At 41.2% G+C, this 27,975-nt stretch overlaps 2 long non-coding RNA genes and 1 pseudogene across 2 annotated transcripts; all 3 read right to left on the bottom strand.

Moving 5' to 3' along the window:
* Positions 1-27,780, bottom strand: LOC139030190 (uncharacterized). Its single transcript, XR_011482471.1, has 3 exons — positions 27,440-27,780; positions 1,334-1,410; positions 1-250 (listed from the first exon to the last, which is right to left on the bottom strand). It is a non-coding gene; the product is annotated as an uncharacterized lncRNA (long non-coding RNA).
* Positions 2,221-5,823, bottom strand: LOC139030188 (dermatan-sulfate epimerase pseudogene; annotated as a pseudogene).
* Positions 14,353-23,075, bottom strand: LOC139030189 (uncharacterized). The gene is made up of 3 exons (XR_011482470.1): positions 22,048-23,075; positions 16,053-16,101; positions 14,353-14,615 (listed from the first exon to the last, which is right to left on the bottom strand). It is a non-coding gene; the product is annotated as an uncharacterized lncRNA (long non-coding RNA).
* Positions 27,781-27,975: the final 195 nt, after the last annotated feature.

The raw sequence follows: 27,975 nt of genomic DNA on the forward strand, positions 1-27,975 counted from the left end.
GGTATTTCTGTTCATTTAATTAAATTTAAATATAATAATTTTTATTTTTGTAAGGTATAGAAGTATTCAAAATATACAAAAATATATAGCAAAAAAATTCACACACAACACACACAACAGGATAATTGAACAGGTGATAATTTAGGTTCTTTGGATCCTTCAGTTGATCTCTGGTTGATAAGAAACAGATGTCCACTCAAGCTTACTCAAATGAAGGGGGAGGTTGCATCTTCACAAAAATCTGCAAATGCTAAAAAAATAGGCCTTATATAATAAAAGAAAAAATAGGTTAGCTCCAGGAGCCTACCAACTAGATTCTGCGGGCCTTCACTCTGGTTTCTCTGACTTTCTGCTCACTTATCTCTACTTACTGAATCTGCACCCCCCACCCTCTGTTTCCTAACTGATGTCAGGAAACTGACATCTCAGTGTCTCTCAATATTCAATCTTCAAATTCCAAGGAAAGAAATCTAATGGGTAGCCCAGCCTGTGGGTAAAATCATCTGGGGCCAATGGTTTGCTAGTTGTTCATCTATGGTTAGATGATATATGGGCACATATTACATGGAAAGGCCCTTGTCAGGGATTCTTGCATAGTTGAGTTAAAATATAAAGATTGGGTGGATACTATAGTCAAATGAAGCATTTTTAGAAGAAGCCAGATTGGCTAAGGCCTAACACCCTAAACAGAGCTGGTGATTCATGTACTGACAAAGCACCAGATTACAGAGGGAATACCAGAAGGGAAATAAATGGCCTCTTGAGAATGGGATTAAAATTCAAACATAAATTGATGAAATTTCAAGTAACAGGAAGCAAAATGTAGAACCCTTGGAGGGAGCAAAATGCCTCCTGCAGTGAGGCAGTATGTTATAGGGAAAGAAGACAGGACTGCTAAGGAGAACTCATACATACTCAAAACATGAGAAGTGCCTTGGGTCTGTTGGAGAGAAAGAAGTTTCCTCTACCTTCTAAGTTGCTTCCCTGGTGGCTTAGCTGGTGAAGAATCTGCCTGAAATGCGGGAGACCTGGGTTTGATCCTCGAGTTGGGAAGATCCCCTGGAGAAGGGAAAGGCTACCCACTCCAGTATTCTGGCCCAGAGAATTCCATGGAATGTATAGGCCATGTGGTTGCAAAGAATTGAACACGACTGAGTGACTTTCACTCAGTCTAAGTTCTTTGGGCTGATCTAAGAATTAAATTGACATGAGATCTAAGAGTTAAATTGACATGAGGTTAACAGGAGAAAATAAAGTAAAACTTTCATAGCGTGTATTTGCAGGAAAGACCCAGGAAAACTGGGTTACTCACCCAAATAGCCAAAATTCTCACCTTATTTACTGTCTTCAGCCAAAGAGAAAAGCGGATGTTGCAGAAGGCGGTTTGAGACTTCAGAAGGGCGGAAGGCACTTGATGCGAAGACGGAAAAGGAAACACGTGGTGAGTAAATGTTTGTTGGTCCATAGAGGCAATGAGAAAGGGAGCGGACTCTGGTCTTTGACACTGCCAAGTCCCCCCACCACATCTAGACCACATTCTTGGCAGGTATCTCTGGTGATGGCTCTATTCTGAAAGAGGCCCTTCATCTAAATCATTTAGACAAAAGAAAGATTTCCTGGGTCTTCTGTTTCTCAAAGATAATCAGCCTAAATTAGTCTTCTTGCCAAAGAGACATTTTAGGGTGCCAAATTTTGCTTCCTCACTAGTTTTATGATGAATATCTTACCTTTAGACTTCACAGTAACATTGTGTTATAACTTTAATAATTCTTTTTTTTTTTTTCACAATTATGATGTTTATTTAGCAAAATAAACTTAAAGAAAGTTTTCTGTTAAAAAAACATGAGAATTACATTCAAATTTTAGTTTCCCCATCTTCTTTGGTATTCAAATCAACAGTCAAATATAAAATATTTTATTTTGAAGTTAGTCATTGGATCTGTAACAGTTTTCCATAGAAGGAAAATAGGAAATGAAGTTACCTGTAATTGTTTTACTTATTGAACAACCAATGGATGTGTAAAAGCAGTCAATTATGTGTATGCAGAAACCAACATCATCAAGGAAATGTTCATTCACTAAAATATGTTTTCTGCTGGAGCTATATCTCAAGTTTTTAACAACCTTCTGCCACCATTTTACCATGTTATCTGAACAGTAACCCAATATGCAGACACTGTTATTCACATGAATTTTTCTCCAAGGAAGTTGACAGCATCATAACCAGGACTTACCAACATTTATTTTCAACATGATCACAACATTAAAAAATTTTCTGTATTTTTCAGAATTGTGTGCCTCAGTCTTTCCATAAAATAGTATCTGGAGAGCGCTAACAGCATTAAATTAATATTAATAAAATCCAATTCTATCTAAGTCTCTTTCTCTTAAGAAGAAACAGTACTTAAAACCAGACTTTTTGTTCTTTTAAGAGTAGTATTATATGGATTCCTAAATCAGCCAAGCCAAACATTTCCAGAAACACCGTGTGACAACCAAGCTACCCTTATTCCTAATTCTTTGCCTCTATGCATACTGAGTTCCCCACGTCCCTGATTTCTTATGTGGAAGTACTTTCCCCTTAATTTGTTAAAAAGAATCTGAAAAAAAAATCCAGTAATAAACTAGGGTAATGAATTTTTCTTTTCTTTTTTTTTTTGCATAGACTTGTGACCACAAAACAATCAAGCCACTTATAGTTTCGATACTAACACTGTGATTGGGAACAAGAAGAATACAACCATAATAAAATACAGCTATCTATTAGAAGGACTGCATAGAGACATCTTTGGCCATGAAGACTCTGGGCCCTCTGGAAATAAGTCAGTTGCATTGCCAACATGACAAAGAAAATAGCAATGTTGAGGATCAGAAACAGCCTGGTGTACGAGGCGGACAGCGCCGGGGCTCTGCTGTGAGTCGTTGTCACCATCCGAGCCTGGCCAAACCGGCCATTCATCACATCGCCGTTCCTGTGTTTCTCGTATGTTACGTCTGCAAAATCTAAAAGGTCTTTCATTTCTTCATCTTCATCTACGGGCAGTTCTTTCTGTGCTAAGATCTGAGCTTTCTGTCGAACCTTTCTTTCATTGACTTCAATCTGTGCAAAAATATCAGGGACGGCATCCACAAATTTATAGCGCTTGCCTCCCCTTCGGTTCTTCTTGGACTTGCCCTGTTGCTGCTGCTGCTGCTGCGATATGGCAAAAATCCTGTCGATGGCCTCCTCGGTCTGTCTCTTATCTGAAAATCTCAGCAGGCGCTCGGCAGTCTTCCTGAAGCTGGCTGTGTTCCGGACGCGGGACAGGATCTGCTTCTCTAGCAGCTGGAACACGGGCTTAAAATGCTGCAGGTTCTCTTCCACCAGAGCAGCGTAGTCCTTCACCTCCGGGACAACGCTGCTCCTGATGGCTGAACTCCGGTCAAACAGAATTTTCTGCCGGTCAGCAATGACCTGCGCAAAGGCAGACTGCCCCGAGGTCTCTCCTGTCCACAGGTAAGTGGCGTAGGCATGCTCGCTGGTGGCCACGAACACATCCAGTTGCTGAGCGTCTCCGTGGATGCTGAAGCTCTGAACATCGACGGATGGCCCTATGAAGAGGTAAGCTGCCCTGGTGACGGGACTTCGGAGGTGCATGGTGACATTCACGTAGTTCGTCCCGTTGTAAGGATAGCCGTGAGGATATGTCACTGAGGCAAAGGTTCCTTTCTCACTGTAGCCAGTATCATCCATCCAGTACATTTTATAGAGGCCATCTCGCTGCCTGATGAGAGCCCCATGGACCCCATCTACCACCGTCTCCTCGAAAGGAAAATCCACATTGTGGAAGAAGCTTGCTGCCCTCTCCAAGGGGCTGTCCTCTCCCAGGTGTATCTGATCCACAAGGAGGAGAAGCTGCGGATGCAAGAGGATCAGATTTCTCTGAACGTTCCTCAGGTGAAGCTGGGGGTTGTAAGCGCCCACACCCTCTCCTCGGATGAAAACCACCCCATTTTTCTCTGCTGCGGCAACCACTCTCCCCTGACAGCTAGCTGCTGGGTCGTGCTTATATTTAGACCATTTTGATGAGCAGTCTTCTGTGACCTGGCCCTCCCAGGGAGAAAAGCAGCTCTTGGAGGCAGCTGGGGAAAACATCAAAACGTTGTTGAAGAAGGTGTACTTTGGCCCGTAGAGAGCCTCAGTAATGAAAGGCACACCGTTGGGAGCGAAGGTAAATGAATTTTGATCAGGATGTTCATGCCCTGCATTAAAATTCCTCCAGCCTTTGATCCAGTCTTTGTATTTGTTTCTGTGGACAATGTCATATATTGCACGTCCCCCAAGTTTTCCTGACTTGAAGGAAAGGAAAGATCTATTGATTTCTGCAGGCAGCGCACTTCCGTAAGTCACAACGCCCCAGTCTTCAAAATAATGCAATGTCGGGGTGCCGAAATCTGGAGGGGGAACAGATTTCAAGCTGGCATCGTACCAGAGAAATTCCGTGTGAAGAGTACACCAGCGTTGCCCTTTGGACGGCGTCCCCGGACCTTCCACCACACGGTTCCTTCTGATTTGGTCAGCCAACCAGTTGCCACTGCCGTTACGCATGACAAATTTATCCAGGAACACTAATTGGCTTTCTGGACCATAAAACCAGTTGTAATTTGAGTCTGCAATAGCCACAGTTCTTTGAAACCCTGGCAGAATGGTTCTATACATAAATGCAAAGTGTTGTTTAAGCCATGGGTGGCCAAAGTGGTTGATGTCAAAGTGCCTTTGAACAAGAAACATATACTGGAAGAGTGATCTAGTGGTGTAGCTGCCATATGCAACTCCTTCATAGAGGGAGCCATCTGTCACCTCTCGGAGCAAGACCAGAGACTTCTCCATGATGGTCAGAACTTGTTTGGTCCATAAGTAAGCTTCCTGAAGGTACCCTTGATTCATCAGAACCAGGCTTCCTGTGAGCAAGGCCATGCAGTTGGTGGGCTGATGATTGTGCAGGTATTGAAATCCCCATCCTCTCCTGTATGAAGTCTCATACATATACCCCGAGGCATTGGCAATCACTTCAAGAAACTTCTCCTGCTGTGTCTTGCTCAGGTAGTTGTACAAGAAGTCATAGGCAGTGGCAAAACCAACCAGGGAGTGAGCAAGTGGGACTTCATCCCAAGGAGCATCTTTCACCAACTAGGCTGAGCTGCCATCCTCTCCATGTAGTCTTTGGCCATATCTCGGGCTTCCATGTTCTCAGGATACAGCACGCAGAACATGGCTAGGGCCCCCAGGTTGTTGCCGTAAATCTCATTCCAGCGGGCGCTGTACTCCTTGGGGTCCCACGGAGGGAGGTACTCCAGGGGGCTGGACAGCATGGTGTTCACGGCCTCCGTGAGCCGGGCGGCAATGTGCTCGTGGGAGCTGGCGGCCCGCAGCTGGAGCTCGGCCACCTCGGCCCTGGAGAAGTAGAGCATCGGGTGGCTGTCGTAGTTGGCGTTGGTGAAGGGGATCATGACTTCTGGATTCTCGTCGGTGACGCAGGCTGACACAAAGCAAAACAAACATATGAAAAACACACTGGGAGCCCCCCGTGTGTGAGTCCTCATCGTGGCATCAGATCTCCAAATCTCCAGGGCAGCCAAACCATCTTCGAAAGATCCGCTCCCCGCCGCGGTTTCGTCCTCTCGGGCGTCGCCTCTCCAGCTTGGGCCCAGGCTCCGGAACCCCTTGCCGGCCCCCTTCTCTCCAAGGCGCCCGGGCCCCCGGCGCCCTCGGAGCCGAACCCTCAGCGCGCCAGCCGCGCCATGGGTGCGGGTGGGCGCCGCGCCACAGGGATGCGCCGCTGCAGCCTCGGGCGGCGCTACTCTAATAATTCTTTTGTAGAGTAAAAAATTGAAATCCCCCATATGTAACCTTATTAATATCATCTTGTTTGGCCCAATTACAAATCTCTTGTTAAGTGCTTTTATCTTTACTATAGGAAGCTTCAAATTTAGAAATATATATATTTTCCTATCTTAAAATTAAGTTTTAAATTTACCTTTCTAACAACTTTTTAACAATGGAAGCAATAAAGACTGATTACATACCTTTCCACTTCTGCTTTTCACCATCTAAAATTGAACTATTTAGTGGTTGATGGTTGAAAGTGATTCAGTTCAGTTCAGTTCAGTCACTGATTTGTGTCCGACTCTTCGTGACCCCATGAACTGCAGCACGCCAGGCCTCTCTGACAATTACCAACTCCCGGAGTCCACCCAAACCCTTGCCTGCTGAGTCAGTGATGCCATCCAACCATCTCATCCTCTGTCATCCCCTTTTCCTCCTGCCCTCAATCTTTTCCAGGATCAGGGTACTCACATCAAATAACAGAACTTGCTCACTAAAGGAAACTTTTTATATGTGTAGTTTTAAAGTAATTTGACTTTTACCAATCCTTAATATTGACCATAATCATAGTTTTTAATGGAAACATGCTTTTATCACTGGGATTTTTTTCTTCCCTCTAATTATCCCTTTGGATTTAGTGAATTAGTTAGACAAAATAAATATTGAAGATCACGTATGATTTTCTATTCTCAGAAAACAAGTAACTTTCCTGTTTTTCTTTTTAAAAATTTTTTAATTAGCTTCTATAGTTTCTTTACTTTTTTTTTTTCACTATATGTAAAAATCTCTACCTATAATTCAAAGCCATGCATGGCTTGGCTACTTATACTTGCACTGGGTGGATAACATGGAAGAGAGAAAGAAAGAGAAGATTAGAAAGGTAAGGCTGGGGTCAAATTTCTGAATTGTTTTGGAGGCATTCTCAGGTTTTCTGGCCCTGTGATCCTTGAAATGTGTCATGCCTCACATTTTACTTTATTTAATTTTTTTTAAGGCGTCTTGTTCTTCTTGTAAAGATTCTTATTTAAAACATTTTGGATGAGACCTTGGAATCTGTAGTTTGAAGAATCAGCTGATGATATTGCACTTCAGTATTTGGAAGAAACTATCTTCGGCAGTGGAGAGTTGATAAAGGGTTTTGAGCACAAAAGTATTAAGCAGAGATATGCTTCAGAAAGATGACTTTAGAAATAATGGGTTTGTAAAATCTGGGACTTAACACAGAGAAACAAGTTAGGAGATGATTGCAAATGGCCAAGAAAGAGTTAATGAGGGTCAAAGTTAGGACGATGGCATGAGAACTGGAAGGACAAGGAAGACTCAATGGTTCAATAAATATTTACCAAATGCTGGCTATAAGCAGGTATTGCTCTAAGTATTGTGAATACAGTAAAAAGAAAAACAAATTTTTTTTTTTTACTCTCATGGAGGTCATATTCTATTGCTATAAGACATAAAATAAACATATTACTTACATAGATATGTTGACAGATTAGGTGCTAGCAGGAAAACAAGCAGTGAAGGGGACATATGGTGACAGGTGGAAAGAAAGGTTAAATAAGATGATTTGGGATGGTTTTACTGATACAGTAATATTGTAAATAAATGTGAAGGAGGTGAAGTTTCAAGCCATGTAGTTATCTGGTGAAAGTCACTCCTGACAGAGAGTAACATATTAGTAGAGAGATCAAAGCACTGAAGTGTCCTAGGAGGAGCAAAGCCTGTTACCCTGGCGGGAATGGAAGGAGCGATGGCGGAGGAGCAGGGTGTTAGGTGAGATGAACAGTGCGATGCCTGACTGTTTAGAGCTCTGTAGTTTCTTATGAGAACTTTGGCCTTTGCTCTTGACTGTGATAGAAAAACAAGAAGGGCTTTGAGAAATGGAAAGACACATTGTGCTTTATGTATTAATAGGATAAACCTGACTGCTCTTTCAATAGACTTGGTGGCAGTGTTGATGGAAGAAAGAGAAAGACTAGTTAGAAGAGTATTGCAATAACCCAGTTTCATATAGTGATACTTTGGACAGTGTGATAGCAACGGAAATAGTTTGAATGATCAGTTTCTTAAACTATTCTGAAGATATGGACAACTAAAGTTTCTGACAATTGGATGTGATGTATGAATAAGGAGGACTTAAGGATGTCTTCGGGGAAATATGGAATGGTTATTAAAAGAGAAGAGTCAAACTTCAGGTGGAGAAAATTGGGGGGAAGAATATCAGGGGTCTAATTTTGATGTGATCCATTTGAAATGGATATTAAGGCATCAAAGTAAAGATGTTGAGTAAGAAGTTGAATCCTATAATTTTGGAGTTTGAAAGGTCAAGCCTTGAGATAGCAATTTGGCAGTTCTCAGTTCCGTAGAAGGGATCACTAAGGAAAGTCTTGAGAGAGAAGAGAAGCATCCTAGGGACTGACATTTGGATCACTCCAAGAACAAGACATTTCCTTCTCCAGGGAATCTTCCCACCCTGGAAGGGAAACCGCGTCTCTTGTGTCTCCCGCATTGGCGGGCAGGTTATCACTGGGGTCACCTGGGAAGCCGTAAGGTAGACCAGGAGGAACAAAGAGACTGACAAAAAGCGCCAGTGAGACGGGAGGAAACTCAGAGATTGCAATGTCTTCAGAGCCAGGAGAAGAAATGTTTTCAAAGTTGGAAGAGTAATCAACTGAATCCAACACAGCTGGTATTTCAAGCAAGAATTCTAAAGACTGACCTTTGGGCCAAATAATAATGAGATCTTTGCTGACCTTCACAAGAAGAGATTCTGTGTGGAGGTGGGAGTGAAAGTATTTCTGAATTGCATTCAAGGGATAATGGGTGTAGACGAATTGGAACAGTGAAGAGTTTTGTTTTACAAGAGCCAAGAGAAAATATTAGATAGTGCAAGGAAGAATTTGAAAATGTAAAAAGGAAAGATTTTATTTTGTAGTTACCCATCTATGCCCCCAATAAAATTGGTTAATATGTCTAAATTGGTGATATCACATGTGCTAAAAGTTATGAAAAGATTTAGTGCATAGAATGGGTCTATCTGTGGATAGTAGTCAGGTACAATAACTTGAGCAAAGGGAGGGACTTCTGTTTTTATTTTGGTTAGAGTTTGAAGTCTAGAGTGAGAGTTTCTGTGTGGACTGGGTTTGCATAGGTCAAAGTCCTGTTGGCGCCAAGGGGAGGTGAGTGAAGTCTTTCTTACTGACTTGCTTAGCTGTGGGGCAAGAGGCAGAAATAGATGGGGCTTGAAAACTGTCAGTGGTCAAACCCCAAAAATTGAATCAGAATGTTACAAAAGAGCTTAGTGACAAGTTTGGCATAGAGATTTAGGAAAGTTATAAAGAAGTATCTCTAATTTGAAGCACAATGATTGAAGCTATTGATGGCATTTAACCAAGACAGGAAACACCCAGTGTGGATCAAATTACGTCAAGAAGCACCAGCCCATTCTGGTCCTCAGGAAGAAGCAGGAGGAGCAAAGGAGGAGAAAGGGTGGAGAGCCAAGACAAAGTAGTAAGGCCTGATGGTGTGAATTTTGACACTTGAGTCTTGAAGAATTATTCTCCCAAATTTCCATTCCTCTGTATGCAAACGTTTCTCATTTAGTTAAGGATTTTATAGCATGAAATCAGACAAAAAGGATCACTTATTTTGGGGAGTCTGCTCTTTCCTTTTTAAGTTAGCTAAATTCTTTAGTCAGCATCATATTTAAAAGAATTTATTAAGAATCTGTTGTGAAATTTTTTGACTTCCAATTTTGATTCTGAAATGAAAATAGCTTGGAAGTGGTTATTTTTCTTTCCAATAAGAAAAAAACTGAGCAGATGAAAAGTCAATAATTTTAAAAAATTCATCACAAAGCTGAAGTTGTAAGGTAAATTCCTCCCCCAAAGTCTGGGTGGACAGGTGCAACCAGAGAGTCACAGACAAACTCTCCTTACATGAAGTGGAAACCACTAAAGCCAAAACTAATACTGAAGCCAAGCAGGACTCTGTAGGACTCCTGGGCACAGAAACCTTTCTGTCCCATTTTTTAAGTCCAGTCTCCATGACCTGCCCTGAGTTCCAAAGGACAGATTTTAACAGTGGAACTCAACCCTGAATATTCATTGGAAGGACTGATGCTGTAGCTGAAGCTCCAATCTTTGGCCACCTGATGCAAAGAGCCAACTCCTTGAAAAAGACCCTGATGCTGGTAAAGATTGAAGGCAGGAGTAGAAGGGGACAGCAGAGGATGCGATGGTTGCATGGCATTAGAGACTCAACATGAGTTTGAGCAAGCTCCCAGAGATGGTGAAGGACCCGGAAGCCTGAGGTGTTGCAGTCTGGATGTCATAAAGAGTCGGACCCGACTGAAGTGACTCAGCAGCAGCAGCAGAGAGACTGAACGACACTCTGGGAAGGGAAGGGCTGCCAAGAAAGTGGAGAAGCAGCCCAGGAAGCAATCGTGTAGCCTTGGCCCGGGGTCCTGGTTCCATTTTAAGGGATACAAATGTCCTCAGCTCTCTTTAAGATGTCAGCCTTCTCTGTACCAGAGAAAGACCATGAAAGTCTACATGAAAGGAACCAGAGTAACTCATCAAGAGGCTCTGGTCACCTGAGACCAGACGCGAGGGGCAGAGGCCCTGCACACAGCTTAGTCTTACCCCACTCTTGCTTTAAAACCCTTCCTCAAGTCTCCCCAGGTTGGGACACATAGTTTTTGAGGGGCAGAGCCTGCTGTGTCCCCCATTGCCTGGCAAAGCAATAAAGCTCTTCTTTCCTACTTCACCCAAAAGTCTGTGAGATTTGATTTGACACTGGTGTACAGAGACTGAGCTTTTGGTATCAGTTGTTCAGTTGCTAGGTCCTGTCCAACTCATTGGAAAAGACCCTGATGCTGGGAAAGATTGAGGGCGGGAGGAGAAGGGGACGACAGAGGAGGAGATCGTGGGACGGCATCACCGACTCGATGGACATGAATTTGAGCAGGCTCTGGGAGATGGTGAAGGACGGGGAAGCCTGGTGTGCTGTGGTCCATGGGGTCACAGAGCCGGACATGACAGTGGCTGAACAACAACAAGGAAGAGAGTGAGAAGCAGCAGGAGCTTCTGTCTTAAAGGAGCCTCTGGTTTTCATGAGTTTTAACCTGTAGGAATCCATCAAGCTCTCATATTGAAGAGTTGGAGAAGATGGGCCTACGAGAGCAATCACTGTGAAATATCTAGAGCTTTCTCCATAACAAAGGTTTCCCCCAGGAGGAGAAGCATTTACCAGCGATTTATCTCCACTGGAGGAAGGGTACTCCTCAAACTCAAGCCTCCTCTATACTTCTAACTCACTGAAAATGACCCTGATGCTGGGAAAGATTGAGGACAGGAGGAGGGGGAGACTGAGGATGAGATGGTTGGATGGCATCATTGATTCAATGGACGTGAGTTTGAGCAAGCTCTGGGAGATAGTGAAGGACAGGGAAGCCTGGAGTGCTGCAGTCCATGGGGTCGCAAAGAACTGGACACGACTGAGTGACTGAATGACAAATTCCTAGCCAGATGAACATAAAGGCATATTTATCTTAGTTCCTATTATTGTGTACAAGGCATCCAGTTTTCAACAACAATGGATATGTCCAAGGACTGCAAAAGACAAAAAGAAAAAAAGAATTGAAGAGACAAAGCAATCATCAGAACCAGCATCAGATATGACATAGGTATTTGAGCTAGCAAATTGTGAATTTGAATATCATTAATATGTTGAGGACTCTCAAGGAAAAAGTAGACAGCATGCAAGAATAGATGAGAAACAAGCACAGATATGGAAATTCTATCAAAGAAGCAAAAGGAAATGTCATAAATCAAAAGCACAATAAAAGAAACAAATTAAGCTTTGGATGAGCTCATCAGTAAACTGACATAGTTAAGGAAAGAATTAGTGAGCTTAAAGATAGTTCAGGAGGAAATTTTCAAACTGAAATGCAAATATAAACAAATAAAACACCCAGGACAGAACACTCAAAAAGCTGTGGGACAATTTAAAAGCTACTGAAATACCATGCTCTTCATGCCTGGAATGGCTCCCATCACATTTACAAGCTGAGATCTCTACTTGATCAGATTCTCTTATTTCTCAGGCTTCATCGCATACATTCTCCTACCAGTTGTTAATACTCTAGCCTAACTGACTTTCTTTTTATCAAACATGTTGTTTGTTCCTACATTATGGCATTTTCCCTAGTTACCTATAATATCTGGACTATTACTCCCAAATAACTGGCCTGGCTGCTAGCTACTTATCATCTGAGAGTCAGCATTAAAGTGACCCTCAGAGGTGTACATGGATGGAAGCCTTTGCCTTCTCCAATGACAGCAGTTTCTGGAGGTTGAGACATGCCTCTCCTCCCGGCACAGTGAGCGAGACGCCCTTACACACACAGACATCTCTTACAAAGAGCAACTTGCCTCTTGGTTTTCAGAACTTCTTCAGTGCCTGCATTTATTCAAAATCAGCAGCTGAAAATAATCTTTATGCCAAAGAGGTTCATTTTGGGGTGGCTAATTCTATTCCCCATATGCTCTCTTATCATTCAATCTTCAGTAACAAGCCAGTCACTCTCTTTCATAGTACACTATTTATTTTTATTATATTTGTCTTCATAATATTAACCACTATGAAAATTATTTTTGTTTACTTATATTTCTTGTTGATTTCTTCCAATAAAATAGTGTGAGTGTGAGGATCGGGTCTGTTCTTGTTTTATTGTCCTACCTGCAGTAATAAGACGAACAAAGCACGTAGTAGATGTTCATACATTCTATGAAATGAATAAAATGCGTTTTAAGAAAACATCTCAAATTTGCTTGTTTTTCAAAGTAAGGTACTGCATACTACTCATCTTCAAAATCCCCAGATGTCAAAGGAGCTGCCTGTCATGTGGCATTCGAAGCACGAGATCGTTGATGTTACTATAAATTTAGCACATCCATTAAACACGGGGCTATATTCTATGTTTAAATTAAAATATGAAAATTAATTCCTCCGTGTCTCTCTCTATCCAGATGTTAAGGTGCTTTTCTCTCGATATTGGAATTATAGTGCTCTTTTAAAGTTTTTCCTTAATTTTTGAAGAGGGGATGGATTTGTATGGAGTAGAGACTTTATTATTTAATACACTCATGACCAGAGATACTCAATAGATTGAAAAATTACTTCAAGGCAGAATCATAAAAGTGATATATAAATGCTGCTTTACTTCATGTCATTAGTCACCTAATATTTAGCATAAATTACCAGGTGTGATCCGAGGGGCTCACCACACAAAACAAAAACATTCTTGCCACTTGAGAAATTCCAAGACTTTAAGAGATTGCTTTTCAGGACCCTGGGACAAGGCAAGAGTGCTTGGGGCAAGACCGAATTAATTCCTGCACAGATTATAATTATGGTAAGAGGACGGGATGGCAACCCACTCCAGTGCTCTTGCCTGGAGCATCCCAGGGACGGGGGAGCCTGGTGGGCTGCCGTCTGTGGGGTCGCACAGAGTCGGACACGACTGACGCGACTCAGCAGCAGCAGCGGCACATCTGACACAGGTAATTCTGGTAATGAATATTACGGTCTCTTTGCAATCCTAAAATTCACTTCCTATGGATAAAGTGCATGTGAATCCTAGGAAAAGTCTAAAAGAGGAAACATTCAGTTCGTCATTATAGACTTGTATTATTATTTTACTTTTAGGGAAACTTCAGTCTTAATATGCTTTATAAACAGTTGAGGAAATGAGTAAGTTGAAGTTGTGAAGATCTTGTATTGAATTTCTATTTTTTACAATAATTATGAGTTCCTTAATTATGAACATACATGTTAAAGATGTTTTAAATGTTTAAAGGAAATTTTTTTGAGTTTTGAGATAGTGAATAAAATTAAATATTTAATGTTTTTTCCTGAAAATAGTTGATCTTTAATTGCATTATAAAAGTATCCTTTTTTTTTCTTCTGTCCTTATTGATTGATGCCTCACCTCTCCAAAATTACAATACATCTTGTTGGAGGTGGAAAAATCTTTAAAATCCTTATAGAGTTCAGGCTCTCACTTTTCAGATGAGGAAACAATAAGATGTGAACTAACTTGCTCAATGTCAAGCAAATTCTAGCAGAGGGCTTACTGCAATTCAGAGTTCCTGAGTTCAGTCCAGGGCTTTTATGAGGAGTTAAAAATGGCAAAATTATGACAATTGCATATGTCCTAATTGAGAGATAGCATGACACATGAAAAAGAGCTTCATTTTTGAATTAGGTCTACAATTATATCTCACCTCTTGTTATCACTGGCTAGGTGCCTTTGATCAAATTATTTAACCTACTTGAACTCTGATTGCTTCCCAGTTTAGAGATTATTAAATGAGGTAACTTCTAAAGTAACCCAGCATTGAGAGTACTTCTAAGAGTAACTGTGCTGTGTGCCATTTAATTAATAAATGTCTACTAAGTCAGACTTTCTACTTTTTTATTTGACCTGGAATATGAGCAGATATATTACATTTCAAAGCTGAGCCCTTTTGATTTCCAGATCCAACCATCTGAGTTCATACTTTGCAGTTCACTGCTTCTTTAACTCTCCCATGGAGACTGTTATTGCTGCGTCATTCAAGCTGCTGAAATGAACGATTTCCATTCTTCTGGAGTAGCTTAAAAATCACTGAGAAAATTCACTGCGGCCAACACTTTGCGAGCATGCTCCATACCATGGCTGGCGTCTCAGTGTCCCGTGTGAAATCTAAAATGTATTGAGGTAAAAACATTTAAGAATGACTGAAAAGAAAAGACAATATTGTAATGACTTCTTAAAAGGATTTACCATATTAACAAAAATATTACTAAGTGAGAAGCCAATGTGAAAAGGCCACATACTGTATGATTCCAACTATATGACTTTCTGGAAAAGGCAGAACTATGGAAACCATATAAAGATCCGTGGTTGCTAGGAAAAAGCAGGGTGGTGGAGGTGAAGAGAAAAGTTTGGGGCAGTGAAAATACTTTGTATGATATTATAATAAAGAGTATATGTCATTATACTTTGTCCAAAGTCGCAGAATGTGCAACAACAAAAGTGAAACCTAAAGTCAGCTACGGACTCGGGCTGATGATGATGGGTCAGTGCAGGTTCGTCCTTGCTCCTAAATGTACCATTCTGGTAAGCGCTTCTGTGAGAACAGGGGACATAAGGGAAATTCTGTAGCTTCTTCTCAGTTTCACTGTAAAAGCTAAAACTGCTCTTAAAAACACACTCCTTCTAAAAAATAAAAAATTAGTAATTTGAAAACAAAAAGTAAATACTTTAAAATTTTGGCTGAATGCTTAACTTTCAGTTGAATGTAATGTTTTAAAAGTCATATACAGCTAGTTTCATATTTTTAAGATTTCACTTATGATACTTTTCTTTATTTGTCAAGTCAAGAACTATTAAGCAAAACAGCTGCTCCATATTTCTCTCTCTTCATTGCTATCTTACTTAAATAATGATTTATAACATTAAAACAACTGAGAATTATGTGCAGCAACTATAGTACAAAATTCTAAACATAATTAATATCTGCAAAAATCATACCATTGAATTTATGGGATCATCAGCTTAAGGACATAAGCTGGTTTGAATCAATAAATGTATTTTTGGATGCCAGGCACTCTGGTAGGAACTAATATAGAAGTGAATAAGACATGAGTCCTTACTCCTCAAAGTCTCAGACTAGTACTAGAAAATTCCATCTGTGCATTTGCTGTGAGCAGTTGGTTCCCAGTTACCTAAAGATACATGATGATTAGGAAACTTCCAATTATCTGGTGTAAAATATAAGACACAGATATATTTAATTTATTTAATTATTGTGATTGAAGGTTACCCAAAGCCAGTGGTTCTGTCTATCATGTGGTTAGTTTCTCTTAAACTGTTATTTCACTTTGATAGAAAACATTGCATTTGAAGACTCTGAAAAGCATAAAAAATTTAATAGAAACCCAAATTAAATAGAGCTGGGAGACTGGAAGTGGTAGCTTTCCCCCACTGCATTGATAGCAGAGTCCAAAAGGAAGAAGATATTCCTTTTTTCCTGGCAATAACTCTGCTAAATGCAAACCCGTGGACTCTGTTTCCTATAGCCCTCCCAAGTTCCTTCCTCTTTATAAAGTGGGCCCCCTTCCTTTGCCAGGCACTCACATGCAGTTCACCATGATTGCGGGTGCAAGGTTGCAATTCTCTGGTGATCCTGAAAAAAAAAAAAAATCATCTTTGCTGCAGAGATATCTGGGAGCTATCTGGTAGACCGTTTGTTTTGGTCAAGAAAAGGAAATTATTGGGTTGGCCAAAAGGTTCATCCTGGTTTTAGAAACCCAATAAGTGCTGCAATAATGCACCTCACAGCATATTTTATGTGAGGCTCAAGATGACATTACTTTGAGTGCCCCAAGAAGATATTTTGGGAATCAGGCAGATCTCTGAGCAGTGTTCCCAAAGATACAAATTAAGAAGATCATGAAACTAAAACTAAAGAGAAGATTTCAAATAAGTCCTCTTTCTGATAGAATTTTAATTTTATTGAAACCAGGCACATAAAAAAGATGTTGCCAGTTTTGTGATGTGAAGAAGTAATCAACAAGAATGGAAGATGGCATGTCAGTCACTCTGTGCTTTGATAGAGAAACCACAGATTGTCTGAGATGTATAATATGACTTCCATGAAGGGAGAGGCAGAATTGAAGGAGCTAAAATTTTCAAAAACAGTGATCTGAGGAGAGCTAGAACACTGAAAAAGAGGCCGTCACTAATGGACTTCCTAAAAACTTTATGCTGGAACACAGAATTGTTAGGCTTAGGACAAGTGTCCTTGGATACATATTTCTGAAAAGAAAATAAATGACAATGATTAGAACTTAACATGAAGAAAAGGAAAAACAAAGACATTTTAGCAGTAAAAAAAAAATAAGATAGAATTTGAGATAATGGCTTCATCCCTTGGGACAAGGGTTATGAAATAATAAAAATGTATTGCAATTGGTGGATAGCGACAAGAGGAAAGTGGAATTAAATTTCTAATTACAAAAATCGTGTTTATGCAAAGGTCTAGTCAATTGTCTTACAGTACTCTGACTCACTCAACACATCAACACATAGAAAATTTTGAAATACATTTGGGAGACAAAAAGCAATCATTTGGGGTTTGAGATTGTAAAGGAAGTAATTGTGAACAATTTCCAAGTGTTTAGCTATTATGAAAGAAAAGCTACATTTGAAATAAGCAATTGAATAAAAACTTAAACAGCATTACATGAAATGCAAAATGTGAATTTTGTATTGTTTAAAATGTAGAGAAGAGAAAAGTGTTCCACAAGAAATATTAAATATATTGTTAAACCCCTGGGGTAATTGAATAAAAAGAAGATTCAACAATTATTGTTTAAGGGCTATTGAAAAGGAAGGATGAGAAAAATCATTTTTAATTTCAAAAAGCTAGAATCTGGCTTACTTCAAGGAAAATAAGAAAAATGATGCTTCTGTAAAAGCCAACTTAAAAAAATAATTTCAATTTAATATGTGCCCACAAGTTGGCACAAACAGTATGCATACTCTATGATGAACACATGCAATTTCCTTCTTTACTGTATTTTAAGACTGCTCTGTATGGGTGGAACTATAAAACACTCCATGCATTATTGAAGTGAGAAAAAAATGGTCTAATACTTACTCAGCTGAATATAGAATGAAAAACAAGTATATTTCTTATTTCTATTAAAAATAGAACATTAAACTCATGAGGAAAAAGATTGTGTCAGAGCTGATTACTTGTTCAGATGTGTCAAAATTTTGTGTTCCATAATGCTTTCAGTGTATAGAAGGTTTTATTGTGAGAAACATAAAAGCATTTTTTGTATAACTTTCTTTATGTCTATACACAGTCTGTGGTAGATATGAGGATGCTAATACTGGGGAGAAGGTTTAGAAGGTTTAAGCTTTTTCTGACAGGCCTTCATAGAACCAGGCACATAGAAAAGGTTTGTGTCTATCATGATTAAAAAAAACCAAGTTAATAAGGATAGAAGAGGCACAGAACAAAAAAGCAACCAGATCTTGAACAATGTTGGAAGACGTTGAAAGCTGTCTTTGGTATCATCTCAAACCTATAAGCAGGACAACCAGTGTGTGACCCCAAGTCAAACAGAGTCTGCTGCTGCTGGCTCAGACAAGGCGCTGCCCTCCTGACCTCTGATGCTGCCCCAAGCCCATGCTTTCTTCCTTTTTTGTGCTATGTGGCTTATTTTGAACATGTCAGAGAACAGGAACTGTTCTCAGTCCTATTCAGTTGAACTCTAAGATTAGATTTTACAGTTAATTCATCCATCGAATTTGTTTATGAATGCCTATTTCCTTTCAATCAATTGTTACCTATATTCAGGGTCTATTGTACCAGGAGGGGCTTCCCAGGTGGCACTAGTGGTAAAGAACCCACCTGCCAATGCAGGAGACCCGGGCTCGATTCCCAGGTTGGGAAGCTTCCCTGGAGGAGGAAGTGGCAACCCACTCCAGTATTCTTGCCTGGGTAATGCCCTGGACAGAGGAGCCTGACAGGCTACAGTCCATAGAGTCACAAAGAGTTGGACAAGACTGAAGTGACTTAGCATGCTTTGTTTCCAGATCTATTTTTGACCTACCTCTTTTCCTGGTAGAATCCCTAGAAAGCTTTATTCTACATTTTCCCTCAACTAATAACTTTTCCCTCAAGGCACTTACTGTTCTTTGCACATATCCCGTCATTAATTTTTTCAATACCATGCAGATCAGTTCAGTTCAGCCGCTCAGTCATGTCCGACTGCTGCACCATGGACTGCAGCACGCCAGGCTTACTGTCCATCACCACTTCCCAGAGCTTACTCAGACTCCTGTCCATCGAGTTGGTGATGCCATCCAACCATCTCATCCTCCATCATCCCCTTCTCCTCCTGCCGTTAATCTTTCCCAGCATCAGGGTCTTTTCAAATGAGTCAGTTCTTCCCATAAGGTGGCCAAAGGATTGGAGTTTCAGCTTCAGCATCAGCCATTCCAATGAATATTCAGGACTGATTTCTTTTAGGATTGAGTGGTTGGATTTCCTTGCAGTCCAAGGGACTCTCAAGAGTCTTCTTCAGCACCACAGTTTGAAAGCATCAATTCTTCAGTGTTCAGCCTTCTTTATGATCCAACTCTCACATCCATACTTGACAACTGGAAAAACCATAGCTTGACTAGACAGATCTTAGTTGGCAAAGTAATGTCTCTGCTTTTTTAGTATGATGTCTAGATTTGTTATAGCTTTTCTTGCAAGGAGGAAGCATCCTTTAATTTCATGGCTGCAATCACCATCTGCAGTGATTTTGGAGCCCCCAAAAATAAAGTTTGTCACTGTTTCCATTGTTTCCCCATCTATTTGCCATGGAATGATAGGACAAGATGCCATGATTTTAGTTTCTTGAATGTTGTAAGCCAGGTTTTTCACTCTCCTCTTTCACTTTCATCAAGAGGCTCTTTAGTTCCTCTTTGCTTTCTGCCATAAGAGTGGTGTCATCTGCATATCTGAGGTTATTGATATTTCTCCTGGCAATCTTGATTCTAGCTTGTGTTTCATCCAGCCTGGCATTTTGCGTGATGTCCTCTGCACATAATTTAAATAAGCAGGGTGACAATATACAGCCTTGATGTACTCCTTTCCCAATTTGGAACCAGTCTGTTGTTCTATGTCCAGTTCTAGCTGTTGCTTCTTGATCTTCATACAGATTTCTCAGGAAGCAGGTCAGGTGGTCTGGTATTCCCATCTCGTTAAGAATTTTCCACAATTTGTTGTGATTGAAACAGTCAAAGGCTTTAGCATATACAATGAAGTAGGAGTAGATGTTTTTCTGGAATTCTCTTGCTTTTTCGATGATCCAGCAGATGTTAGCAATTTGATCTCTGGTTCCTCTGCCTTTTCTAAATCCAGCTTAAACATCTGGAATTTCTCAGTTCACATACTGTTGAAGCCTAGCTTGGAGAATTTTGAGCATTACTTTGCTAGCATGTGAGATGAGTTCAGTTGTGCAGTAGTTTGAATCTTCTTTGGCATTGCCTTTCTATGGTATTGGAATGAAAACTGACTTTTTTCTAGTCCTGTGGTTATGGCTCAGTTTTCCAAATTTGTTGGTATATAAATGCAGAACTTTTACAGCATCGTCTTTTAGGATGTGAAATAGCTCAGGTAGAATTCCATCACCTCCACTTGCTTTGTTCATAATGATGCTTCCTAGGGCCCACTTGACTTCTCACTCCAGGATGTCTGCCTCTAGACGAGTGATCACACCATTGTGGTTATATCTCCATCACTAAGATCTTTGTATAGTTCCTCTGTGTGTTCTTGCCACCTCTTCTTACTATCTTCAGCCTCTGTTAAGTCCATATTGTTTCTGTCCTTTAATGGTTTCTGTACCATTAACTAGGGCCTTATTAACAAATAGAGCTCAACTCATTCAAAGAGTTATCTATCCCTGACATCTTGACTATTTAAAATCCTGTGTTTAGGGGCTATGTGGATAGAAATGGGAAAGTCTTGTGCTTCCTTTCAAGATGGTTTATAATAACTTCACCAAGCTGTGTCTGGATCATTGTTTTAGTTTCTCTGAAAACCTGCGACCTCCTGGCATGGAGCCTACCAGTGATTCTGGATCTTGCCCAAACCTAATGTGGTAGAAAGGGAAGACCCAGGAGCCATCGTGGGGGTGGGTAGACCATGATGGGAAATGTTTTGAAAAGAGACATAAAGACTGGGTCTTGGCTAGTTTCTGACACCAGCTGTTGGACCTTGAACTAGAGTATATATTTTATTAGACTAGTATTTCTTAAACTTTGCTATCCTAAAAATCATCCATTATGGTATGAAGATGCGATTCCTGTTCAAGAGGTATGAGGTTCTTCTTCAACATGCATATAGTGGGGCCTAAAACTTGGTATTTTAAATGATCCCCAGATGCTGTTGTCTGTGGGCTACACTTAGAGTAATAAGGCTCTGGATCATATTGGTAAAATGGAGGTGATGGTGGTTGCTAAGTCATGTCCGACTCTTGCAATCCCATGGACCCTAGCTTGCCAGGCTCCTCTGTCCATGGGATTCGCCAGGCAAGAAAATGGAGGTGAGCCTCCACATTCTTTAAGTGTGCTTACATTCTGTATTCTTTCAGAGCTGATCCTTTGGTGATCGGATCTGAACCAGTTCACATTTCTGAAAAGATTAAGATTTACTGCTCTGAAGCACCCCCAGTGAAGATGTTAGGCATTGAAGGATGCTGTAAATGCTCATCCAGATCATTGGAAGGGGAGGCAATTTACTCAAGAGTATATAAGCCCTTGCTAAATTATTAGTTTTCACAACATTGCCATTGGGATCTGAAATGTGACTTATGGTTCAAAGGGACAATGGCATATTTAGGTTTTTATATTTCTTTCTTCTTAAGTGGCATTCTTTAATTTTCTGATTATTGACTTTTAAAGTTCCATTTGCATAAATTATAAAAGTTTTTTCTCTAGTATAGCTGGGATAATGCAAATTAATGATTTCTTTCTAGATCAAATAGACTCAGAATAAGTTGCCAAATGCAATAGAATAGGAATCATTATTAAAAGGCTGTTGATCAAAAGTAAGTGGTTTGAAGGACTATCATCTATTATGTTTTATAATGAGATAGACTTATTTTGAGATGATATCCCTAACATAAAGACAGCAAAATTAAATACAGATGGAGGGCAAAAAGCTGGGGAAGATAGAGGCAAGTCACAAAATGCAGTGTAAAAATAAAGAAGAGTCTAGGATAAGACAAACTGAGCACGAAGTGTATAGGAGAGTTGCCGAGCTTTAGTAAAAGTAGGCCAGTAAGCAGCTCATACTGAAGTAAGGCACAGAGAAAGGAGAACCACCCTGGAAAGCTCAGAGTCAGGTCTTTTCTTGAATCATGGTTTTAAGTCATCAAGAGGCAACACTTACAGCTTAATGTCTAACTCGTTTTATCCCTCAGTGGGAAAACAAGTAACATCAATAACAAATGGGGTTAAATATAATTCAGGAAATTAGTATGAAGAGAAACTTCTCTAAATATTATAATCATGACAACTATGATTTATATTGTTTTCACAAATTCAAAGAAGCTGAAAATCTGACCTCTGTGTCCTCCTGTGCACAGCACTCATACATCCACAAACTCGATGCAGAGACTCCAAGCCCTGGGAAGAGGCAGAGCCATGACGTGGGAGCAGCCAGAGTCCTTGGTTCATCATGTAGAAGAAAGCAGCAGGAACGTATGCGCAGCACTGCTATAGAGTTGTGAAGTACTTTTACATTCTGTTAAGTCACTGAAATTTGGTTCTTATTTGTAACTGCAGCTAGGTAACCCAAACTAATACAGAAATTTATACCAGAAGTGGAGTGCTGCTATTAAAAAATACTAAAGTTTGTTGAACTGGCTTCGCAGTCTGGTTGTGGGTAGCAAATATAGGTGGCTAGAAAGCTGGAAATCTCCATTTACCATGGGAAACATTTGATAAAATTGCCACCTGGGATGACCTAGAAGGTAGATCAAGTGCCTACTAAGCCTGTAGCTCTTAAGAAAGTTGTCAGAACCATCCAGATAGTTAGAATATTTTGGTTACTCCAACTAATAAAAATAAATGAAAAAAAAAAAAGAATATTTTGGTTAATTCTTTCTAGAAGAGTAATTGACTAGTTTTCAAGTGGAAAATATAACACATTGATTTCACATGATAATAAAAACTAATAGACGGTTTCTGGAGTTCAAATAATAGAAAATAAGACTGAAAAGGCATTGAGAGCATAAAGACCATCTAGGCCTCTCAGGTGAAAAAAATGTAATTGAGGCACCAGTTCAGTTCAGTTCAGTCGCTTAGTCGTGTCTGCCTCTTTGAGACCCCATGGACTGCAGCACGCCAGGCCTCCCTGCCTATCACCAACTCCCAGAGTTTACTCACTCATGTCCATCTAGTTGGTGATGTCATCCAGCCATCTCATCCTCTGTCATCCCCTTCTCCTCCTGCCCCCAGTCCCTCCCAGCATCAGGGTCTTTTCAAATGAGTCAGTTCTTTGCATCAGGTGGTAAAAGTATTGGAGTTTCAGCTTCAACATCAGTCCTTCCAATGAATATTCAGGACTGATTTCCTTTAAGCTGGACTGGTTGGATCTCCTTGCAGTCCAAGGGACTCTCAAGAGTCTTCTCCAACATCACAGTTCAAAAGCATCAATTCTTTGGCCCTCAGCTTTCTTTATAGTCCAACTCTCACATCCATACATGACCACTGAAAAAACCATAGCTTTGACTGGACAGACCTTTGTTGGCAAAGTGATGTCTCTGCTTTTTAATATGCTGTCTAGGTTGGTCATAACTGTTCTTCCAAGAGGTGTCTTTTAATTTCATGGCTACAGTCACGATCTGCAGTGATTTTGGAGCCCCGCAAAATAAAGTCTGTCACTGTTTCCCTATCTATTTGCCATGAAGTGATGGGACTGGATGCCATAATCTTAGTTTTCTGAATGTTGAGCTTTAAACCAACTTTTTCACTCTCCTCTTTCACTTTCATCAAGAGGCTCTTTAGTTCTTCTTCACTTTCTGCCATAAGGGTGGTGTCATCTGCATATCTGAGGTTATTGATATTTCTCCTGGCAATCTTGATTCCAGCTTGTGCTTCATCCAGCCCAGCATTTGTCATGATGTACTCTGCATATAAGTTAAATAAGCAGGGTGACAATATACAGCCTTGACGTACTCCTTTCCCAATTTGGAAGTCTGTTGTTTCACGCCCAGTTCTAACTGTTGATTCAGGCCATGTAAAATTAAGGGGATTGACTTTCACTGTATGCAAGCAGGCCTCCATATGGTAGGATCTTCCTGACTCAGGGATTGAACCTGGGTCTCCTGCATTGCAGGCAGATTATTTTGTCTGAACCACCAGGGAAGCTCTTTTTTTGACAAAACTGTACTTCTAAGGATACTATGATCCCAGTCAAAAATAACTGGTGACTTTGAACCAACTCTTAGGCAACACTTCCCACTTACCTTGTCAGGAAGCAGAATAAAGAAGCAACTTTCCACAGTTCCCTAACTAGGCCAACACTCCTGCATGCTCAGTGAGCAGAGCTAAGAGTTACAGAGTACAATGAACAGGTGGTTCCTTCAAGGTAACCAATCTGAGTCTAAGCAAAGAGCAGAGGGAGTCTTCAAACTGCTTGCTCAGCAGAATTCTGTCTTTGCCATAGATCAGTAACTGCTGCGTGTCTCCCATTTTCACTCTCTTGATCTGAAGTTTTTATCGGGCACACCCTGTCTTTGTTCCGGGCATACCCTGCGCCTGCTCTTTCATTGTATATTGACTGATTTGTACTAGGTAGAGATGCAGAAAGTTTGTCATTTTAGTTTGTATGTTGTGACTCCCACATGAAAAACATATTACCACTTCAAGAAAGATACTATATTACCTAAAGAGCCTAGACTTCAAGCTGGGTTCAGTAACTATCTGGTGCTTTGAATTATTTCCCTTTAAGACAGAAATGAGTGTTGTAATAGATTGAATGTATTTCTTCAAAATTCATGTTTTGATTTTTTTTTTAAGTCACTCAGTCGTGTCCAACTCTTTGTGACTCCATGGACTATACAGTCCATGGAATTCTCCAGGCCAGAATAGTGGAGTAGGTAGCCTTTCCCTTCTCTGGGGGATCATATTTTGATACCTAATTCCAAACAAGATGATATTTGGAGGTAGGACATCTGGGAAATGATTAGGTCATGAAGGCAGAGCCTTCATGAATGAGATTAGTACCCGTATAAAAGAAATAAAGCTCCTTTCCAGTTGAGCTATTTCAAATCCTAAAAGACGATGCTGTGAAAGTGCTGCACTCAAAATGTCAGCAAATTTGGAAAACTCAGCAGTGGCCACAGGACTGGAAAATGTCAGTTTTCATTCCAATCCCAAAGAAAGGCAATGCCAAAGAAGGCTCAAACTACTGCACAATTGCACTCACCTCACATGCTAGTAGAGTAATGCTCAAAATTCTCCAAGCCAGGCTTCAACAGTACGAGAACTGTGAACTTCCAGATAGTAAAGCTGGATTTAGAAAAGGCAGAGGAACCAGAGATCAAATTGCCAACATCCGTTGGATCACTGAAAAAGCAAGAGTTCCAGAGAAACATCTATTTCTGATTTATTGACTGTGACAAAGCCTTTGACTGTGTGGATCACAATAAACTGTGGAAAATTCTGAAAGAGATGGGAATACCAGACCACCTGACCTGCCTCTTGAGAAACCTGTATGCAGGTCAGGAAGCAACCGTTAGAACTGGATATAGAACAACAGACTGGTTCCAAATTGGGAAAGGAGTAAATCAAGGCTGTATATTGTCACCGTGCTTATTTAATTTATATGCAGAGTACATCATGAGAAATGCTGGATTGGATGAAGCACAAGCTGGAATCAAGATTGCCGGGAGAAATATCAATAACCTTAAATATGCAGATGACACAACCCTCATGGCAGAAAGCGAAGAACTAAAGAGCCTCTTGATGAAAGTGAAAGAGGAGAGTGAAAGAATTGCCTTAGAACTCAACATTCAGAAAACGAAGATCATGTCATCTTGTCCCATCACTTCAGGGCAAATAGATGGGGAAACAATGGGAACAGTGACAGACTTTTTATTTTGGGCTCCAACACTACAGATGGTGACTGCAGCCATGAAATTAAAAGACACTTACCTCTTGGAAGAAAAGTTAGGACCAACCTATACAGCATATTAAAAGCAGAAATTCTTTGCCAACAAAGGTCTGTCTGGTCAAGGCTATGGTTTTCCAGTAGTCATGTATGGATGTGAGAGTTGGACTATAAAGAAAGCTGAGTGCTTAGAATTGATGCTTTTGAATTGTGGTGTTGGAGATGACTCTTGAGAGTCCCTTGGACTACAAGGAGATCCAACCAGTCCAGCTTAAAGGAAATCAGTCCTGAATATTCATTGGAAGGACTGATGTTGAAGCTGAAACTCCAATACTTTTACCACCCGCTCAAAGAACTGACTCATTTGAAAAGACGGTAATGCTGGGAAAGGTTGATGTTGGGAGGAGAAGGGGATGAAAGAGGATGAGACAGTTGAATGGCATCATCAGCTCCATGGACATGAGTTTGGGTAAATTCCGGGAGTTGGTGATGGACAGGGAGGCCTGGCGTGCTGCAGTCCATGGGGTCTCAAAGAGTCGGACACGATGGAGTGACTGAACTGAACTGAACTGAAAGTTCCTTTGCCCCTTCTGCCACATGAGAACATAGCAAGAAGATGTTCTTATAAGTCTTTCTTGTTTTACTGAGTGAAGTAGAATACAAAAAAAAGATCAACAAATGAATGCATTGCTTTTCATGGTTTAATTTTTGTTGAAATACGATAAGTAGTAACAGCAGTTAATGGTCATGTTTACCTATTTAATAAAAGTTTATGAACATTATGATTGCATGGGAAAGATTGATTCTGAATTAATTATTCCTGTGACCATAGTCATTAACTTCTAACAGTTATTGCTATGGTTTTCAAAAGATATAGGTTTTGAGATCCATCAAAGCAATGTGGTTTATCTGGAGCACAATATTTAGCCTTGAAACTCTCGAGACTGTGGGGGTCGCCTTTACATTGTAGGACGCTAGCAGCACACCTGCCTTCTGCCTGTCTATGCCAGTAGAACTCCTGTGCCCCTAGTGTGACAACGAACGTTATTTCCAAGTATTGCCAAATGTCCCTGTGGCATAAAATCACCCCTGATGGAGAACCTGACATACAACTTCCATCCATTCATTTGTCAAGCGATTTAAAAATGATATTGAATGTTACTCCATGTCTGGCACTATTCTAGCACTAGGAACACAGCAATGAATGAGGCAGAAAAGACTCTACCTTAAGAAAGCTTATATTATGGAAGAATAAATATAGAATAAATAAAGTAATCCGTAATATAAGGTAAGGTAGTGAGAGATGATATGAAGAAAATAAAGTTGGTCTGAGGATTATATTAATAATGTCTTTTATTTTCTGCATATCTTCACATCTGAGAATTTCTGACCCTGGAGTGCTGGTCCTTCCTAGGGCTAGCCGGTTCCCAGCAGTATAAACAGCTTTTGGAAAGTGTGTTTTCACACGCACACTAAACAGGGAGAGGCTCACCCTGCAGTCCTCTCTCTGTGGGGTTCTCACTCTGGACCATTATCCGCCTGCCCTAATCAGCTCAGGGTCAGGCGCCAGGCAGTTAGGAACAGCCGTCGTGCCCCAGAGAAGCTGAAATTATCCAAAGCAGGCAATCCTGAGTCTGCTCACCCTGCCTCGCCTGCTCCTGGCTGAGAAAACCACGGTGAAGGCGCTTGCCCACAGTTCCCCGAAGCCTTCCCTCGGTTTCCTGACCAGCCCCGGGGCCTCCCACGAGCCGGCCCACCGCCTCGGGCACGCCGTCTCACGGACCTACGAGTGAACTCTCCCCCGGGTGATTGCCTCCTGCTCTGCCGGCCTCCCTCTCACCTCAGTGCGCCGCATTTTAGAAGAGGATCAGAGGTCGGCGGGGCTCTATTTAGGTGAGGTCTGTGAAGGAGTGACGCTTGCAAAAGCAGAAGCCGAGGAATGAACCGTGCTAGCGCCGCAGAGGCGAAGGTCTGCAGGCAGACGCACGTGTGTCTCGGGAAAAGCGAGGCCGGTGTGAGCAGCGCCGCGCGGGTCAGAGGGGACGGCAGGCAGCCGGCCAGGACGGCACAGGGCTCAGCGCCGCGCGGGTCAGAGGGGACGGCACAGGCTCTGCGCGCCTCGGGAAGGCTGCGGACTGTGCGTGTGCGCAGGGCGAGGGGCGCACAGAGCTCCTCGCCGGGACGTGCCACCCAGACGCGCTTTACGGCGATTCCACGTGGCGTCCCCGGCCCCGCGGCCGAGCCCGCGCTGCCGATGCGGCGCGAGCCCGGATCCCGTCCCCGGCCGGGGAGCAGAACCCCACTGCCACAGCCAAGGTTTGGCACCGCCGGGTAAATGACGGAACACTGAAAATAAAACGACTTCTGCTGATGCTG

This window comes from Odocoileus virginianus, chromosome 21 (assembly GCF_023699985.2).
Source record: "Odocoileus virginianus isolate 20LAN1187 ecotype Illinois chromosome 21, Ovbor_1.2, whole genome shotgun sequence".
Classification (NCBI taxonomy): Eukaryota; Metazoa; Chordata; class Mammalia; order Artiodactyla; family Cervidae; genus Odocoileus; species Odocoileus virginianus.